The 19,718-nt window shown below is 49.5% G+C and overlaps 1 protein-coding gene across 2 annotated transcripts in view; it reads left to right on the plus strand.

Moving 5' to 3' along the window:
• CYRIA (CYFIP related Rac1 interactor A) overlaps positions 1 to 19,718 on the plus strand; it is a 97,987-nt gene that overhangs the window by 18,108 nt on the left and 60,161 nt on the right. Inside the window, exon 1 of one of the 2 annotated variants that reach the window (XM_058668254.1) lies at positions 12,775 to 13,115. The exons of the other annotated variant lie outside the window; for it this stretch is intronic. The gene's annotated coding sequence lies outside the window, so the exon portion shown is untranslated. Of the gene's footprint in view, positions 1 to 12,774; positions 13,116 to 19,718 lie in introns of those variants that run through there. 2 annotated transcript variants of the gene reach the window in all.

Genomic DNA, 19,718 nt, shown 5'->3' on the forward strand with positions numbered 1-19,718 from the left:
ATAAGTTTAATAATTTTATAAATTTAAAATTTCTTCAGCTACAAAAAGAAAAAATCCGAATCTTTCTAGAAATTGACATTCACCAAAATTTTCTTCTGCTTGGAAAATATCTCATTTTCAGGATTTTTTTCAGTATTTATTTATTTATTTTTGATTACATTTCATTTTATGACACAGTTTCATAAGCTCTGGGATTCCCCCAGCTCCTCCCCGTGCCCTCCCCCCATGGTGGATTCCTCCACCTTGTTGCAATATTACAGTTCAAACCCACGGGTTCACTTTTGAAATATCCCTAACAGTTAGGCCTGGGCCAGGCCAAGTCTAGGAGCCCAGAATTCCAACTGTTTCCCACTGGGGTGGAAGGAGTCCTTGTGCTTGAAACATCATGTGCTGCCTCCCGGAGTGCATCGACAAGAAGCTGAATCCAAAACTGAAGTAGTTGGTGCTCCAGTTTGATATGCAGGTGTACCAAGCCGTGGTTAACGTGATGCACCACCTGCTGTGGTTGGGGTTTCCCTTTGACACGTGGAAACCCTCAGTAATGGTTGGGAACACGCTGTGTTTAGCTCTCAGACGCATGTCATTCAGGGACAGACAGAAGGGGATTTCAGGCTTATTCTCCACCTGTAGTAGTACCTGCCTGCTTCACAACAGTCCTAGGAATGCCATCTTACTGCTTATGCCCAGGCATGGCAGAGGATCAGGGGTCAGGAGCATGAGTACTTGGCCGAGATTGTAGTGCAGGTAAGTCTAGGGGCAAAAATAGCACCCTCTCCATTCCCATCACCACATGGCATAGGAAAGTTGTCAGTTGTATGATGACCTGACCAAGCTTTCTGTGCACACTTTATCTCCCTACCTGAGTGAAGATTTGTATTTATGAAAACCTTTATATGTGACTGAAGGAGATCTTGATTCTGATGTGGGTGACCCCGTCCAGAACCTCCACTGGCCATATGGGGAGTACAGAGACTCAGGGCTCCTGCAGCCTGGCCAGCCCACTGCATGAGGCCTATCTGTCCACACCCTGTTGTCAACCTCTACCCATGATGGAGTGTGTGCCATGGCACCAGGACGGTGAGGACTGGGTGTGGTTCATGCATTCATTCAATAATTTATTCCCTGAATCAGCAGATTTTTATGAAGTACCTCCTGGGTTCCAGAACCAAACCAAACTAAGGGGGTGGGTATGGCTTTGTGTACCATGAGCCAGTGATGAGTGGCTCGAGAAGACATACAGCTAGGAGCAAGGGAAGTAACAGGTGGTACAGAGGAAGCAACTCAAGGGGAGGTGCCTAATGAAGTGTGGGGAGGAAGGGAGAAGTGAGCCTTGTGGGAACAAGACTGAGGATTGTATAAGGAAGAAAGAAAGGAAAACAAAAAACCCTGGGGGATAACTGTTTTTTTTTTTTTTAAGATTTATTTATTTGATAGACAGAATTGCAGAGAGAGGAAAAGGTCTTCTGTCCACTTGTCCAGTCTCCAAATGGCCGTACAGCCAGAGCTAAGTCACACTGAAGCCAGAAGCCAAGAGCTTCTTCTCCCACATGGGTGGTGGCAGGGCGGGGGAAGGGACAGCAAGGACTTTGGTCATCCTCTGTTGCCTTCCCAGGTGAATTAACAGGCAACTGGATAAAACGTAGAGCAGCCAGGACTCAAACCATCTCCCATATGGGATGTTGGCACTGAAGACTTTGGCTTAACCCACTATGCCACAATGCTGGCCCCTCTTTTGATAACGGACATAACCCTGTGAGAGTGTGTTTTGGAAGGAATGACTGTTGAAGCTAACAGACAATCCAGAGGATCAGACAGGGTGGGTGTTGAACAGGGGGAAAGGGAACTGACTTTGATTGAAAATCCATTGTGGGTTGTGCTTCTTTTAATAATTTCCCAAGAGTACGTGGTGCAGGTAATTTTTTATTTGTCTAATCAGGTATCTCACAGAGGCAAGACCAGGCCTTACACAAAATTGCTTAGATTTCAGAGCCTGACCCAGACCTGCTTCAAATCTCATGAATTATTGAGCATTTGAGCTTATTTTCTCATTTTTCTGCTTCATATCACAAATGATGATATAAAGAAGCTGAATCTCCACTCGCTAATTTGCATTAACACAATTAATAGCTACAACAGGAAGACTGTCCCAGATGTGGTTTCATTGCCTGAGCAAGTGAACACATCCCCTGTTACCTATATGTACACCTGCTAGTCTGGATTCTTCAGGGAGAGAGAACAAAGAACCTTCTCTAGATATAGATACAGCTATAGGATGAAATTTATTGGAGCTGTTCACTCATATGGTTATGGACCCTGAAAGTCCCAAGATCTGCGTTAGGCAGGCTGGAGGCCCAGAAAAAGCAAGTCACAGCAAATCCAATTCCCAATGCAGAAGAAAACGTACATCCCAGCTTAAAGACACTCAGATGAAAAGAGTAAGTTCTTCTGTGCTCCACCTGTTTTTTAAAAAGATTTATTTATTTTTACTGGAAAGTCAGATACATAGAGAAGAAGAGAGACAGAGAGGAAGATCTTCCATCTGGTATTTCATTTCCCAAGTGGTTGCAGTGGACAGAGCTGAGCCGATCTGAAGCCAGGAACTAGGAGCTCCTTCCAGGTCTCCCATGCAGGTACAGGGTCCCGCCCAGGCCACAAGCAGAGTGCTGAACTGGAGACAGGACTGTCAAGTCATGAACCAGTGCCCATATGGGATCTTGGTAGGTGTAAGGCTACCGCACTGGGCCCTGTACTGTACCTCTTGTATTGTTCAGGGCTTCAGTATTTTGGAAGAGCCTACCACATTGGAAAGGCAATCTTCTTTCTTCAGCCTACCAATCTAAGTGTTACTTCCACCAATAGATACTCCCGCAAACACACACAGCAATGTTAAACCAATGCCCAGTACCTGGGCATCCATAACTCAGGCAAGGTGACACCGAAAATTAACCATCGCAGAAGTCATGTGAATTTTTTTAAGCTGTTCATTTGAAAGTCGGCTACAGGGAATAAAATGGGTGGATTCAGTGAGAGAGGTCATTTCTGTGTGCTGCCGCTTCTGTCCCCAAATGCCTACAAATGTCCCATCAGCTTCCACCCCCGCCACACACACACACACACACACACACACACACACACACACACATACACTCACTGAGGGCATAAACTCATGTACCTTTGCTACATGGTTAGAAAAATCTGAGTAAAAGTAAACCATCCATCTTACAGATGGGAATTCTGAGACTCCAGAACGGCAAACTAGAGCAGCTATGTTATCTCCTGACATCTTCCTGCACGCTCTGGCTGTGCTTCATGGCCTATCCTACCATTGTGATGATTCTTGCTTTCTGAATTATTCATTGAGCATTTGTCACAAGCCATCAGGGACAGCTGATGAATATGTCTGTGTGTGTATGTCCATGTGTAGGCACACATGATCTCTTCCTAATTAGATTCTAAATTGTCTGGAAATAGGATCTTTATCATATTTTCCTTCTTGTACTCTTTGCATTGCTAAGCATATCAGATGTGGCTTTAATATGTATTGAGGTGTTAATGAATAATGATTATCCACTGCAGATCTTTCAAAAGAAATGGTAGCAGTCTCGTCTTGCTTTAAAAGCCCTCTCTTCTGGGAAAGGGTTCACTCATATTCTTGGCTATCATTGATCTCTGCTTCCTCAACTTCCAGTGCACTTTCTGCCTTGTGAGGGTTGCAGACAAAGGTATCCCATCTCCTTTTCCAATCATATGACGACATTGAGAGCATAGTGTGTGCTTCCTGTAGTGAGGTGGTGTTTAATTAGCAGGCATGCAGTTTCATATCAGTATGTCCCAAAGGTCTGTTACACATCTCATATTGCACCAATTCTGATACTAAAGGAGCTGTTTTAGATGTTTAAGCAGCCGCTTCAAATTTGCTTCTGTTATTCCAGGAGGGAACGAAGACTCTAAAACAGGAGAGGAACCTGGTTCAAGATGGTCACTCAGGATGCGAACATGATACCATTACACTAGCCTAGGATACTCCCTCTCTTGCTTGAACTAGTGTTTGAGGAACAGGTACACAAGCTGAGAATCAGTGAGTTGATTCATGTACAGGCTAAAAAATGGCACAGATAAATAAACATGTGTGGTATTGGTTAGTGGTTGTGAAAATATTGATATTGAGAAAAATGAGGAGACTGTTGACTCCCAGGGGTTCAACCTGCCACCTGTGAGTTGTGCCGGTAAGTGTCTGCATGTCCTGCTGAAATGCAATTTGGAGATGTGCAAATGCTCCGAGGTCCCAAAGCTTCTAACCTGATTTCCAGTACCATGAAAACAGCAACTTTTCTGTTTGCAGTTTTGTGCTAATCCACTTTCTTGATGAGTCTTGTAATCCTGCAGTAAATAGGATCCACAGCTGACCTCTGGTTGTGCTGCCATGTGTGTGCGGGTGGGGGAGGTAGCAGCACTGTTTGCATCCCACTTTATTTGTCTGCCCTACTTTCTTCTTATTTCCCATGGCAATAATTGACCCCCTTCCTTGCTAAAAAGTCCCCAAAGGTAGAAGAAAGCATGCCCTGTGATGTTGGAGTTATCTTGTATGTGATTATCTAAGTGTGGTCTCCACGGAAGTTACTTCTGGAACCCAGTTAATTCCTGACTTTAATCAGCCCAGAAGCCCCTAATCATGTCTCTGGACTTGGTAATGGCAGTCTCTTCTAAGGCATTTGGGAAGGAAAGGGAAATACAGAGGCAGCCAGAGATGGACATTAGTAGTTCAGCTAAAGAGCCATGTGCTGTGTGTCTCCCTAGAAGGTAAAACTGGTACCAAAAATATTACCATGACAATAGTTTTAAGAGAAGAGTAACAAAGTGATTTTCATGCATGTATTATAATCATGATTATTTATTCTTTTTACATAATACTCATAGAAAATAGCCATAACCTTAAGGTAAAGGTAATTACATCAGTGACACTGCCTTCCAGTGTGTTAGAAGTCAAAAGATTGATGGGAATGAATGGAGCAGAGAGAAGCAGCTTATGAGAGTGGAGGGTGCTAACTTAGAGGCTGAGCAGGATGGTTCTCATTTAAAGAGACATTTGAGCAAACAGCTAATGAAAGGTCGGGGCGTGAGTGTGAACAATTCTAGGGGAAATGTGGTCCAGACTGAAGGAAAGGCTGGGGTATTAATATATGTGAGGGATAACAAAGAAAACCAATGTGGTGGTACCCAAGGGACCAAGGAAGAGAAGCAGGCACTATCGGCCGGTTCCTGGGCAAGGGACGACCTTGACTTTAGCCCCAGTGAACAAGAGCTCCTGGCTGGAGAAATGCCTTTAAGGGGGTACAAGCTGGAGTGGCATCACTGCGGCTGATGAGTGGGAAGCAAACCAAAGCAGGCACGGATGGCATCAGGGAGGACAAAGAATGGAGTGTAGAGGGACCCTAGCTCTATTCTCAAGATGTGGGTGTGATTTGATGAAGAGGCTAAGATGACTCAAGAAATTGGAAAGATAGAGTTGTCATTAACTGAGATGAAAAAATCCGTGGTTGACAAAAGAAGGGAAAGGACACACATTCAGTTTGGGGCCGAGGGAAGTTGGAGTTGGGCATCGGGTGTTGCTGGGCAGTAGACGGTCGGGTATCGTAAGCAAGGGAGAGGTCAAAGTTAGTACGAACTCGGGAGCCGTCAAAATGCAGGCGACATTTAAAAGTGTGAAAGTAAGGCAAGATCACTAAGGGTGTGAGTCCAGAAAGAGCAGGGAAAGGCGGAGGGGCTGAGTCTCAGAAATATCAGTGTTTGGAATTTGGAAAAGAGAAGGCAGGGAAAGAGCAGCCTCTAACTAGCAGGAAAAAGAAGACTGTGTTCTAGGGGCTGAGTAAGGACTTTCTAGAAGGGATGAAGATGCACTTGTCGGAGAAAGTGTTGACTCTGGAAATGGGTTGGTTTGACTCCCAACTTGCCTACTCAGCATGCTGTGCTGACATATACTGTTTTTGTAGCTGTACCCACAGTCCCGCAGATATACTCATGAATGCACTTGGATAACATAGGTGAGCACCTGCAGATATGCAGAACTCACGTTGTCTATGGTAATGAACATAGCACATGGCATCTGGACTATCAGAAAAAAAGTGATGCCAGTGTGGTGCCATGTCAAAGACATTGACTCTTGAGTTCCAGGTAGAGTCCACAGCTGAATTGGCCTTTGAATCTGGTCTGGAAGGTTGACTACAACTGAGAAGGGGTGTAGTGGAGAGAAGAACATTTCACATAGAGGCACACACACTTTCAAGCCAAGGGCAAGTGCAGGCAAGCAGATGGAGGAAGGTGGTGCTGGAGTGGGGATAAGATGGTTGTGTAGGATTCGGGCCAGGTACCTGATGAAATGTGAAGCTGGGCTTTATTTCCCAGTCAGCAAGGGAGCCATAAATGCAAAACAGCCAAAAGTGCAAAACCATCCCACACAGATACCAAGGTCTTCCCATAGGGCAGTGGCCTTGGGAATCAAGAGGAGGACAGGATGTGAGATAATGCAGATGCAGGACCTACAGGACATTGCCCTCGAGGGTGACACATAAGTGATGTGGAGCTGGCGCTCTGGGACCTTCTGATATGCAGTGTCCTCACCCATGACGCAAGCCAGCCAGTTACCTCCACACCCCAGCCCTTATGGAATTCCTGGGTGTTCCAAGTTTTGCCTCATTTAACGGCATGAAACCCACTTATTTTTGACACGCTATAATTAACGCCATTGCTAAATTTAAGAAACCAGAGAGCCATGGGCATTTCCGGACTCCCCTCATGCATTCTGGCTACTGGAAAGAGGACATCGTGGGGACCTCAGAGCCAGAACTTGCAGGTCCCCCACCTGCCTCCCACCTTTGGTTTCTTATTGGCTCTGCCCGGGTGAGTCACATGCGGCGTTGTCAGAAATGGCTGAACAAAAGCAGCAGCTTTTGCAGACCCAGCAAGCATTACATACTTGGTGCCACCAACCAGCAGTGCTGCAGCAAAGGCCAAGTGGCCAGATGGGGGCTCTCTGCTCTGCCTCCCTCCCACTCGACCCAGGAAATAACTGCCTGCTCATTTTCCCTCGAAAACCAGCCCTGGGAACAAGGCCATGGTACCACAGGATGGAAACCGTCTCAATGCCCTGTGAGCCTTTTCAGCCTTCTGGCCTGGACGGGCTGGAACATGGCAGGTAATGGCCCCCAGGGGGATCCTCACTAATTCCACTGCCATGGGGGAAGGGCCTGGCCTGCAGCCAGCCCCAGCATCCCAATTCCTGTGGCAAAGCATGGGGAAGTGCTTTTGTGGCTGGCAGCGCTGGCTTCCTCCTGAATCTGCCCATAAAAGGATAAAAGTGCTGCTCTCTGGTCGGCATTGGGTAGGATGGCTGATGAGACATTTTTTGAAAGTGTGGATTTTTTTCCCCTCCCCATTTTGCAAAGACGGGCATGCGGGAGTGCTGGCGTTCACACCGTTTGCTGCCGCCTGCGTGTGCTAACAGATGGAGTCAGCTTCATGTTTTATCCGGTGTGGCAGAAGATAAAACCGAAACTGGATGAGATGCCTCCCCTTCCATTTAAGCAAAGGAAAAAAAAAGCTCTTAAAGGGAAGCCCTTATGGTAGGCAAGAGTGGTCCAGAACTCTGTCTGCTTGGCTCACGGGACAGCAGACAGCAGAACCATTTCAAAGCAGTTTGTCTCCCTGCCCATCCTTGATTTCTCCAGAATATATGATCTCTCTGCAAAGTAGGCCAAGCTTTAAGGCTATCATGAATTATATATCAAGGGACATTGTAGCCAGGAGAACTGATGCCCTGTGCTTCCAATTCTGCAGACTGTCCTTCACAGTCACTGCTGTTTGTCACAGCTCTCTCCCTGACAGGGGCTAGGCAAGAGCACCATGCTAGTGAAACCAGTGAAGGTGCTGATGCAATAGCTGGAAGCAGCTTTCATTAAGGGCGCTTTTATGCACCCACACTGCATTCCAGATCATTCTGGCAGGTAGCCTGTTGTCCACTTGCCCTACCTTATTTCGGTGAGTGAGGGTGAAAGACATCAGAGTGAGGACTGATGGAGAGCTAGAAACCAAGCTCTGCTGGCCACCACTTCCATCTTGCATGACAAGGACCTTGCCTTGACATCTGAGCATCAAATGTGTTTTGCCTCCCTGTGTTTGCTGCAGCATTGATAACGAGCCTTGTGAAAATCAGCCTTTTACCTAAAGTTGGAAACATGCATGGGGTAAATGGGTGTGCTGGGGGTGTCAGTACTCTGTCTTCTTATGACAATTGCACAGCTCAGTTACCCAAGAACTGGCTGTTCCAGGACTCTGTCCAGGCAGGGTCTGCTCTGGCTGCTGGAAGTGGCCTGCGTTGCTTCCTGCACCGCCTAAGGTGGCTGCTGCCCAGAACCCAGTGCCCGAAACACAGCCTTGAGGAACTCCACAGCTAGTGTTCTGCATAATGTGAGCGTCTCAGCTTTTCAATTTCTACTGATCTTTCACCAATTGTGTCCCTTTGATTCATTCAACTTTGGGAGCACATGATGTGTATTCCATTTGAGTGATGAACTAATGGACAGAGCAGGGAAGTTCAGTTGGCTGAAGCCACCGGTGCTGGAGCAGTGATGTACTGAGGGACAGTGATGTACTGAGGGATGGCGTTGTGGATACACACACAGTGCAGAGCACAGAGCGGACAGCATTGCCCAGTCACTGGCAGAATAGCAGGACGAGCCTGGGTTCACACTCAGAGTGTAGGTTCATTTCCAAGAACTTCCAGTCCTCTGTGGGCCTCTCAGTTCCCACCACCCCAGATGGCCCAGGATTCTTTTCCCATCCTTCCACTCTATTCCTTCATATTCTTACATCCCCACCACACCCAACACATCTCTGCTTGTGTCAAGAGCTTGGTCAGCTCCATGTGTTTTTACTGCCCTGTTCTACTGTTATTTTCAGGTCTATTTTTTGTCTAGCTACACCCCGTGTGGATTGAAGACTCAATCTGGGTACTAGCCACTCCAGGAGCCTTTCCCAGCCAGGTTCCCACCACATGGGTGAGACATCTATGTCAGCTGAACCTCCCATTAGAGCAGCCACCACACTGTATTTTGTTGTCCTTTCCATACTCATGCATTCTTGGAGCTCAGGAGCTGTTAGCAACAGGACTGGGGTGTGCAGACGTAGATTTCTCAGGTCTGGGGAATAAATCTCACACTCAGCCCCTGGTGAGGGAGGTTGTTGTGGGAGCAGGAACACAGGACTCAGACTCCAGCAGCCCCTGTGAGGGGCTGGCCCTGTGGTCTCAGATCAGCCACCTGAGCACTCAGCATGCATGTCTACATCAGTAAAGTGAGATGGTCTGGTGCTGTGAGAAGCTGTTTTGATGATGAATGTCTTTCGTCAAGTGTTGCTCCATAAAGTGCATGCATAGATACGGGTCTTCACTAATATGAACTAGCTCAAGCCCTCCAATAATAAATCAGGGGATTATTCATAAGCACAGAAACGGTTATGCTATGACCTGAGTTCTGGTGCACCCAGCCTCTGAGGACACAGGTTGCAGACTGGCTGTCTTAAACAGCAGAGATGCGTGTCTCACACTCCTGGAGACTGAAGGTCAAGATCGGGGAGCAGGCAGAGCTGGTGTCTGCTGAGGATCCAGTCCTGGTTTGCCCTGGCTGTCGGATGGTTCCTCTCTGCCCATGTTAAAGTGCCCACCAATCTCATTCATGAAGCCGCAGCCTCAGGGCCTGCTTCTCCCTCCAGGATCGCCCCTCCAAGTACCAGTGCACTGGAGCTTTAGGCTTCAGCAGATGATTCTGAGAGGCTGGGACCCTCGGTGCCTAACAGGGACAAGGCTGCTGCTTGAGACAGCACAACACAAATACAATAGAAAAGCACTTGCTCAAGGCAAAAGCACCAGAAGCAGAGACAGCCATCAGCTATTTGGTAAGCTCAATGTTTTCCTTCTCTCAGCCTCAGTCGGACTTGACCCATACTGTCAGGATGTGATGAGAGGAAAGAATGACAGATGAGGTTCACAGAGGACCATGCTAGCCCAGGGCAGGGCGGACCCTAGCATGCAATGGTTTGGAAATTTCTTTCCTGGAAACTGTGCTGCTTCCATCCGGAGGCCCTGAGTACTCCCTGCAATGGTAACCAGTATGTTCTACTTCTGGAGGCAGTCTGCAGAGGCCTAGACAGACATTCTGATCTGGACCTCCCCAAGCCTGTGCTTGATGGAGCAATGAGCAGATCTCTGCCCCACCAGGGTGGTCGCTGCTGCCCTCCCCACTCCCTGCTGCCTGAAGGCCACAGCCTTTGGCCACAAAAAACGGGCTGGGGAGGCACTCAGGTGACCTCCAGCCCTGGTTTACACTAAGACTAATTTATAGTTGAGCCAGTCCTCCTCCCTCCACAAGGAGACGCAAAACCATCCTCACTAATCTGCTCTCAATTCTGGGACCTGAAAAATGCCCAGTCCTGCCACTTCTACAATTAGCTCAGCCCTCAGGCCTTTAATTAGAGAGCTTTGTGAGTCCAAGGGTCATGGTCAGAAGCAGAGTCCCTGGGAGACAGGGACATTCTCTCCATCGAGGCCCGCTGCTTCTCCCAGGGAGAGGACCAGAATGGGGACCTCCGTGGGGCACTTCCAGGGAAGCATTCGGGTAAGGCTTGTGGACTCCAGCCCCAGAGGCTCGGGCACAGTAGGCAGGTGCACAGCTTGGCCATTCTCCTTGTGAGTGTCTGGGTTGCATCACGCTCTGCTGAGTGCTACTGTGGTTGCCCATGCTCGCTGCACGTGCGTCATCCCCAACATCGCTTCTGCTTCCCCACTTCGGGTGGCTTGTGCTAAATGCATTTTCAGTCCCAAGTGGTTCAGGGAATAAAAGCATTGTCTTTTAAAAGAAGAAAAGTGGTTTTTGAGAGTGTGGAACCTGAGGCTGCCTGCTGTGTGTTTTTTAACAATTGCCTCCCAGAGGAGTACTTGAAAACCTCACCTTCCAAGATGTTTCAGTTCACATCAGAAAGTGACTTAGGAACACGGCTCTTCTGCCTTTGGTGGATGCAGCTGCTGGGCTAGCCACTCGTTTTGTCTAAAGTGAGTTTCTGCGGCTGCAGCTTGCACCTGGTACCTTCTTGCTGCACTTCAGGAGCTGGTGAAATGATACCCGCTGGATTTATCCACCTGATAGTACTGTACAGGATGTGCACACTGGAGTTGGAGCCTGCCGGAGACACTGTGTCTTGATTGTCACTAAACCCAGTTGCTGTTCCCACACACCGGAGCAGCTCTTGGTACCTGGTATGATGTTAGGGAGAGAGCTCCACTGGGACTTACACTTGCATTATCAGCCTGAGCATGCTTTACTAGGTCAGCGCCCCCTAACCTTCCAGGGTCCCTGCAGTCAGACACCAGAACCTTCTTTTTTCCTGCTGTGTGCTTGTGTGTTTTTTTCTTCCTCAGCGGATGTAAAATTGGCACTCTAGAGACATGGATAGTTGGCTTCTACCAGATGGTACAGGCACCACTGGGGTCATATGTCCTGCTGTTCACACAGTGCTCTTGGTCTCATGTGTACCTTGTTCTTCCACCTGCTTACCCCTCCAACGTGCTAGGGGTAGAGGAGAGGCATTAGCCTGGGTGGCACTTCTGATGACCTCTTTGGGTAACCAGGCAGCAGCTGCACTGGAATTTTCCCTGTCTTCTGTTGTGTGAGCACTTCTCTTTGCAGTCCCACTGAGGACTGACAGAAGCAGGACAGTCTGGTCTTGCACCACTGAGCAGGAGTTCCTGAGCAGGAGTACCGCGGCTTAGCATCAGGATGCTGGGTGTGAGCTCAGAGGGCGTCAGAGGGGTGAAGGCTGCTGGGCTGCTGGGCGCCATTCAGGAACTGCAGGAGGATGGTCTTGGCTGGGAATTTAATCCGGATGTCAGCTGGGCCTACTGTGAACTGCCACAATCATCCCGTTCCCATTCTCCAGGGCAAAAGAGCTATCTCGTGCCCTTGCCCCAGCTCCCTGCTTGTCTACCTGGTCTCTGGTGAATTGGCTGGCCATCACAGAATGCAAATGAATCAATGTTAAGGGCTCTGTGGGTCTTGGCTTTTTCACCTTGGCCTTGGTTCGATGCCATGTGCTTGTTGTCATCCTCTGGTACTAGTCTTGGCAGAGCCTGGGACTGCATTTCAGGAGCCCTGGGTGCTCATTCTGCCTTAGGGGACACCTCATTGCATAATCTCAGGGAGTAGTTTGGTGTGACCTGAGTTCAGAGAGCCCAGGGAAGGAGTGGGCAGTGTTGTGTGGCATTTTGATTTTTATCTAAAAGGCAGTGGGAAGTGCTTGAAATGGCTTAGCAGGGAAGACATTTCATCAGATGTGTGCTTTAGAATGTTTTTTCTGCACAGTGCAGGGACATACCCCAGGCTGGATGAAACTAAGGCTAAGAAGTTGGTACAACAAGTTGGTCAAGAAGGTAAGAAGCAGCCTGAGGGTGCTCAGTGCTGAGTGGTGCTGCCAGAAGGTGCTTGGAACACTCAGGAGAGGGAGAGAGAAATGTGGGCTGAAGTACTGGGGTCGTTGGGGCGCTTCATGGGGGAAGGCAGGCCTTGAGGCTGGCCTTGATGTGTGGTAGAAAAAGTCGCTACAGAACAGAGAGAGAGGACAGGCAGGAAGCCGCAATCAAACCCATTTGGGCTTAGGGAGAGAGAGAGAGTGTGAAGGCTGGGACTTGATGGCTTTGGCCTCACTTAGGAAAGGACTCTTCCAGAAGCGAGCACTTAGATTTTGAGAAAAGGCAGTGGCTCTCACAGGCGTTTTCCAGTAGTTGATTCTCTGGGACTTTTACTCTTTTCCAGCCTCCTGTCTGCTACGCCCACTTTGCCTTCTCCAGCGACAAGGTGTGGGGTGCCTGGGGCCCTGGAGAGGGGTGCACTGTGCTGTGGGAAGGAGAGCTGAATGCTGATCTGACACCTCCTGATTTGCCTCGTAGCAGGGAGCTCAGGAAACAGAGCAGCTGTGTTATTGTTGTCTGCAGTCCAATCTCCAGGGTTTGTCTGCACAGGCCCGGGGGCTGTTGTCAGCATCCCAGATCAGCCGGCTCCCAGCTGTCGCAGGTAGGTCCCAGTGGCCCAGTCTCTCCTTGTTCTGGTGCCTCTGTCCCCCTTGCTAAGAATGGTGACAGGTTCCTGCTTTGTACAAGTGTCTGGCTCTGACCATGAACATGAATTATGACTGGCTTCAGAGTGTCCCGATGAAATGAGATTTGAGTTTTCTGTGAAGTGTTAGAAGCCTGTTTCCTGGGAAATGAGGTAAGCTGGATATCCTAAGACGCCCATGAGTAAAACTAAGGCACAGAGGGTGGTATTATCCCCTGAGAGCTCAAAGACAAGTGTGGCTGAGGCCAGACCCCTGGTTGTCAGGATATTCCTGTCGGACGGAGGCAGGGACCTTCTGAAAGATGGGCGGCATTGTCATGGCATTGTCAGATTACTCTCACTTGTGTCACTTCAGAGTCAGCACGCACTGAAACCCCACATTGAAGAATCGCTCTCAGCACTGAGTTCCAGTCTCCAAAGACTACTCAGCCCCCAACCCTTGCATGTTACAGACAGTACTGGAGGACCTGCTGCAAATGCTTCAAGAGCCTTAGAGTCAGAGCAGAAAGCAGAGCCCGGGCCTCCTGCTCCTGCACCCAGTGCCTGGACTTCCACCTGGCCTTCTGGTACAAGTGTGATCTCCTTAGCACACCTGACACTAACTACCCTACTGTGCCCCTTATATATGGTACTGCTGCCCAGGGCCACCGAGGACTCCCTGGGATGCTCTGTGGGACTCAGGTGATATTTGCCACATGAAAGCTGAGTGACATTTGGCTGTGTGAGTGCTGCAGGAACCGGCAAGATATGATAGAGCACACTGGAGTTTCTGGAATCTTAGACAACAGTCTGTCTCTCAAAGTTTTCACAGTCTGGTATGGCCAGGGCACCATTTCCTAGTTTCTTGTCCAGGGGTGGTACTTGCCTTGAACTCCTAACACCTTTTTGCATCTCACAATCCAGGTCACCTTGGTCCTGGAGAACTAAATTTTCTGAATGCTAATAAATAGATAATAGGCTATAAACTGGCTAGTTGAAATGCTAGGAAGCCCTAGAGAGCTTGAAATGAAGCTGTTCTTCACATCGAACATGTAAGTCAGTCCTGGCTCAAAGGACTGGGAATTCTTCGATGCTGGGACTGAGTTCACAGCTACTGAGTTCAAGACCCCAGGCTCTCTGCACAGCCCACCCTCCTCCTCACACTCAGGAAGCATCTGAGGTCCCTGTTCACTGTTCCACTGAAGGCCATTTAGAAGCATCGGGGTGTCAAGTCCTTCCCAGCCTCCCTTTTCACTCTATCTCTGCCATCTCTTTCCTCTGCCTCCACCTCCCAGCCACACTGAGCTGTTGATTGCCCTCAATACTACAGATTAAGAGAGCACTACTTATCACTGGTGCAGGTTCTGGGCTGGTCTCAGTAGCCCATGCAGATGAGTAAGCCACAGCCTTCCCTTTTAAGAAATCTCCCATCTAGTGGTGGGGATACTGCGTGCACATGAGCAGCTACAGTGCTTTGGAAGGGAAAGCCCAATGGGTGGCCCAGAGAGGCTTGTGTACTGCCCTATAGGATCATTTATCACAGCTAAAGACTGGGTAAAAGTGACCAAACTAAAGGTCACACAGCCCAACCAGGGTCACAGTGAGGGTTGTCCCAGGATTGCTTGCCCTCCAGAAGATCACTTCCACACCTCCCAGGGATGGTCAAGTGCAGACACCACAGTCTGGGCTGTTTCTCTGACGGTGTTCATTGCTGACACTGCATACCTACTGAAGTTCTCATCCTGAGCTTGCCCCAAAAGCACCACTACCACAGGGGCAGGTTCTGGGAGGGATGAAGGAAAATGCTCTGGGTCTAAGTAGCATGTCATGGTATTATTGCCCAACAAAGAGAAAGCTGACCTGTTTAGGATTTCAATGTGGTTCCCCCCAGAGGACCCCCACTGCCTGCCAGAGCAGGATGTGGAGTGCCTGGCCCTCAGAATGCTGACTCCTAAAGACAGCATCCATCCCCTTTCTTTCCTCAGGCAGTGAGACATGAACCCATTGGAACGCTTGGTGGGGCTTCTTGAAGGCATCTGTCCCCTGCCCCACACACCAAGATGCTCACTCATGATTGCCCAGAGTGACAGAGATCATGAGCAGATGATAACACCCAGACTCAGGAAACAGTGCACCGGAGAGCCTGGGGAAGAGCCCTGGCTCTTGTTCTAGTCCTACGTGCTGGCCACTCATGAATGGCTTGTCCACACATCAAGCACAGGCACCCTCGCAGTGGAGCACAGTCAGGCTGGGGCAGGACCATCCACCATGGGTCCACACGTGATGTTCAGACACCCTCGCGGTGGAGCGCAGTCAGGCTGGGGCAGGACCATCCGCCATGGGTCCACACGCATGCGTTGCTGCTGTCAACATCAGCTGAGTCACTCTCTGAGTCATTCTCCAGTTCCTTTTCCATCAGAGGTGGACAGCAAGGATTCCTCATGAATCTGAGGGCTGTGCTAAACATCAGAGTCTTGGCCCAGTCAGTGCTGACTGTGTGGGACTCTGTTCCTCTGCTCGATCACCACCGTCATGGCTTACTGGCCTCTACTCTTTGGGATTGCCCTAGCCAGGGCCACTCCCAGATGGGCCACTGTCTGCTAATCAACTGCCTCAGTACCAGGCTGCCTGCTGTGGACATGGCTGCCGAGTGCCAAGACGGGGATACCTGACAGGGAGTCTGAGCTTTTTAGTGTTGACTTCTCCTCCTATTTGCTGGATGGTGCCTTCCTGTCCTGTCTCAGCTGTTCCCTGAGTCACAGGAGTGGTCGTGTTTCCGGTGAGAGTAAAAAGGCAGCAATAACTGTTCACTAACTGGAGAAGTTCATCTCTACCCCGGCACCTGTGTACATGACCTCATCTCAAGAAATGTCCATGTCTACCTGTCAAACTCATCACTTGCAAAAGTCCTCACAGGAAGCAGACATAAAGCCTCACTGTGTCTTTGCATGCTGAAGGTCCAGAGCTCATTGCCAGGAGCCTTCTGGGATGCTTAGCACAGGAAGGCTTCTCTGGTGTTCCAGAACACCCCTGGCATGCTGGAGCTATGGTGCTCATCGCTGAGGAAATGCCAGAACCTTTTCCTTCAGAGAGCAACAATGCCCACTGCTGTCTGGCCAGCCTTGTACCTCAGCATGCAAATGGCCGAGTTTGACCCCAGATGGATTTCCTAGCTTCTAAAGAACAGCAGATTCTTCCTTCATCTTGCGGAGTCCTGTGAAGGCAGATTCCCATGAAAGAACAGAGCAGAAGCAAAGCAGGCTTTGCTGCTTCCTTCTGTCCAAGAGCCAGTGTGCCAATGGGAAAGCAAAGGCTCCTCCTTAAAGCAGGGTTGAGGGCCACTGGCAGCAAGGGAGAGGGAGAGAGCCAGGCTTTGTCCCAGCTGTGCATGGACCCCTGAAGTAAAGGGGTCTGTCGCCCATGACTGAGCTTCTGCTAGTGGGGTAGGGCCACCCCGCCCCGCCCCAAGACAATGGCCCATTGAGTTGTCTTCTGCCAACCTAGGAGGCACAGCCAGGGAGCCCTCCCCTTGGGGGCCCAGCTTGGCACTGAGGTTCAGGACACCAGGAACCCACCAGGCCTTTTAAAAATGTTGCTGAGAGCCCAGCACAGTAGCCTAACGGCTGAAGTCCTCACCTTGAACGCGCCAGGATCCTATATGGTACCAGTTCAAATCCCAGCAACCCTGCTTTCCATCCAGCCCCCTGCTTGTGGCCTGGGAAAGCAGTCGAAGACTGCCCAAAGACTTGGGACCCTGCATCTGCTTGGGAGACCCAGAAGAGGCTCCTAGCTCCTGGCTTCGGATCAGCGTCGCTTCGGCTGTTACAGTCGCTTGGGGAGTGAGTCATCAGACGTAATATCTTCCTCTCTGTCTCTCCTCCTCTCTGTATATCTGACTGCAATAAGAAGAAATAAATTTTTTAAAAAATGTTGCTGAAACTTGGCATACCCTCACTTCTGCAATTGTGGCTGACTGCTTTATCATCAAGTCACATCTGCCCATTTTCTGTTGTGAAGCCTCAAGGTCAAGTCCAGTGAGCAGTGGGAGAATAAATTGCTGCAAAGAAGCAGTTGCTTGGATGGGAAGCAGAGGCTTGTCTGTGAGATTTCTGATACATCTGCATAAAAAATAATAAGCAGTCCCATGAGACTGTGGATGATTCCAGGGTGATCACATGTCCTTGTGTGCCTCAAAGTTCCAGTTTGTGCCTTTTCTTGTGGCCAGATGGTTAACAGTATACCCTTCTTGGTTCCAGGGATGCAGGGTTGGATCAGAAGTTTTAAGGTCACTGTTGTTATATGTGACCATGTGCATGGAAGTGGTTAACAGCACTGAGTATGGATGTGCCGGGTGGAGAGCACATTTAATGAAACCAAGTACCAATATACAGCTCAAAGGTTAGCTGTGGGTTAAACTATCATGCCCACATTGTGGGAAGATCACTGCATGCATCCACAGTACACGCAGCTCAGAGGTGAGATCATGTGCCACAATGTCAAAGGCACAATGATTCGGTGAGTTTTGACCTTGATCAGATGTCTTAGTTTACTTCAATGGCAAGTTGGGAATAACCAAATGAGTCTCACAGACAAGGTGTAGTCATTGTATAGCCTCACTAAAGCTCCCAGAGGATTGCCCAATGCCAAGCACATAACACTGCCATGAGGCCACAGCCCTGTCGCCGTTCTAGCTTTAGTCTTGCTCTCTGTGGGCTGGGAGGGATGTGGCTGTCCAGCCCTTTGTTCAGGCTCTATTAAGCTATGCTGGAGGCCTTCCTTACTCAAGGCCCGTGTCCCTGGGTGTGTGAGCACTGTTCATCCAAGCCGTGTAGGCAAGCCCAGCTGCTCTGTTCCCCTGGGACCTGGGGTCGGGGTTCCCAGAGCGTCATCTCTTCCGCTCGTCTTGATGGCCTCCATCTTTGACCCTCCCTGGATCTCCTCCCACAAGGGGTGCTATGTAAACACCAAAACAAGGATGTCATTTACTAGTGTTGGCTGACACTGTTGGGCTGCCATCCCAGGGCAGCAGGGCCCAGAGGCCTGCCCTGCCATCCCATGTGCCCTGACTGGGGAGCGGCTTCCCACTGTCCCAGAGGAAGTTGTCGTGCCTCCCTAGAGCATGTGCATCGCTTGTTTTCTTCCCATCCTTTGGCCTCTCCCTGTGCCTCCCTCTTGCTTTAAGAGGGAGATTTCTAGGTGGCAAAGAAAAAAAGAATCTGGCCACTCTGCCTACACTCAGATCGTGGCTCATGACTCAAAAGCTGACTTCCCTGGATAGGTGCCTCAGGTCCCTCATCTGTGGAAGGGACAACACCAGTTCCAACCAACTGTTGTTGCTGTGGGGTTTTAGGGAGTAGTAGAATATACTGAGGAAGCTCGGCATACCGGTGACAGTAGGGGCTTCATCACTATGAGCTGTTGCAACCAACCAGACACCTTTGTTCTTTGCTCTTAATATTGGTCCGTGCCCTTGGGTGTTGCAGAAAGGGCTCCCATGGTTTTGCCAGTTGATAGTCAGCTGTATTGGTAACACTCTGAACGACCACTCTCATGATATGCTTTCCATCCCCTACCTGCCCAGCCTGGAGGGTGGAATGTGGCTCCTCAGGCTCTGTCATCCCTGTTCTATCTACTGCCATCTCTTTCCTTAGCCCCTGACCCACTTCCTGCTTCCTGGACCTCTCAAGGGTAGCAAGCATGCAGCTGTTGAATCTGTGCTTTAGCCCCAAGGACTCTGGGCCACAAGTCAGGACACCTGCTCTAGATTTGGTTCTGCTCTGTCACCCTGGAGAAGTCATTTCATATCTCTGAAGCTCATCTTCTTCATTAAAAATATATATTTATCTGAGAGGCAGAGAGACAAACAGAGACAAAGCTTTTTCTGCTGGTTCACTTCCCCAATGCCAGGTCTGAGCCAGCAGCTGGTCACTCAGTCTGGGCGAGAGGGATGCAGGTACCTGAGTAACCAGCTGCTGAGTCCAGGCTGTGCATTCGCAGGAAGCTGGGTTGGAGGAATAGTAGGAGTGGAACCAGGCACTCCAACATGAGATAAAAGCACCCCGAGAGCTTAGTGATTATTTTTAAAGCTGGGTAATTACCCCTCAGCTTTGCACTCTCTTAGAATGACCAAAGAAGGTAAGAGATTGAAAAACTGTTTGCCGGCTGCCAGGTGCTACAGGATTTCAGTCATCTGCGTGTGGCCGGTGGTGGTAATCTGGTGTGGGCTAGGAGGAAGGGAGACTGACCCTGCCCTGCCGGCCTGCTGGTGACAGGAGGAAATGAGTGTTGTGTGATGTGAGTTTCAACTGCTAGTGGAGTCAGAGAAGAGCGTGCTGTGTTGCTTTCCCTGCTTGATCTCTCTTTTCCCTAATGGATGTTTGGCCTATGGGTGACTCACGCAACAGCACAGTCACTTCAAAAAGCTTGGATTCCTCTCAAAGAAGCTTTTTGTTGCTCTGTTTGGGTGTTGGGGAAATACTTTACAGAAGCCTGGCCAGAATGCTGGGGTAGGTCATTAGCTGGGGGTCCTCCGTGGGGCTCTCTCTGTGAGAGAAAGTGGGGATGGTTGTGGCGAGAGCTCCT

Source organism: Ochotona princeps, chromosome 8 (assembly GCF_030435755.1).
Source record: "Ochotona princeps isolate mOchPri1 chromosome 8, mOchPri1.hap1, whole genome shotgun sequence".
In the NCBI taxonomy this organism is placed as follows: domain Eukaryota; kingdom Metazoa; phylum Chordata; class Mammalia; order Lagomorpha; family Ochotonidae; genus Ochotona; species Ochotona princeps.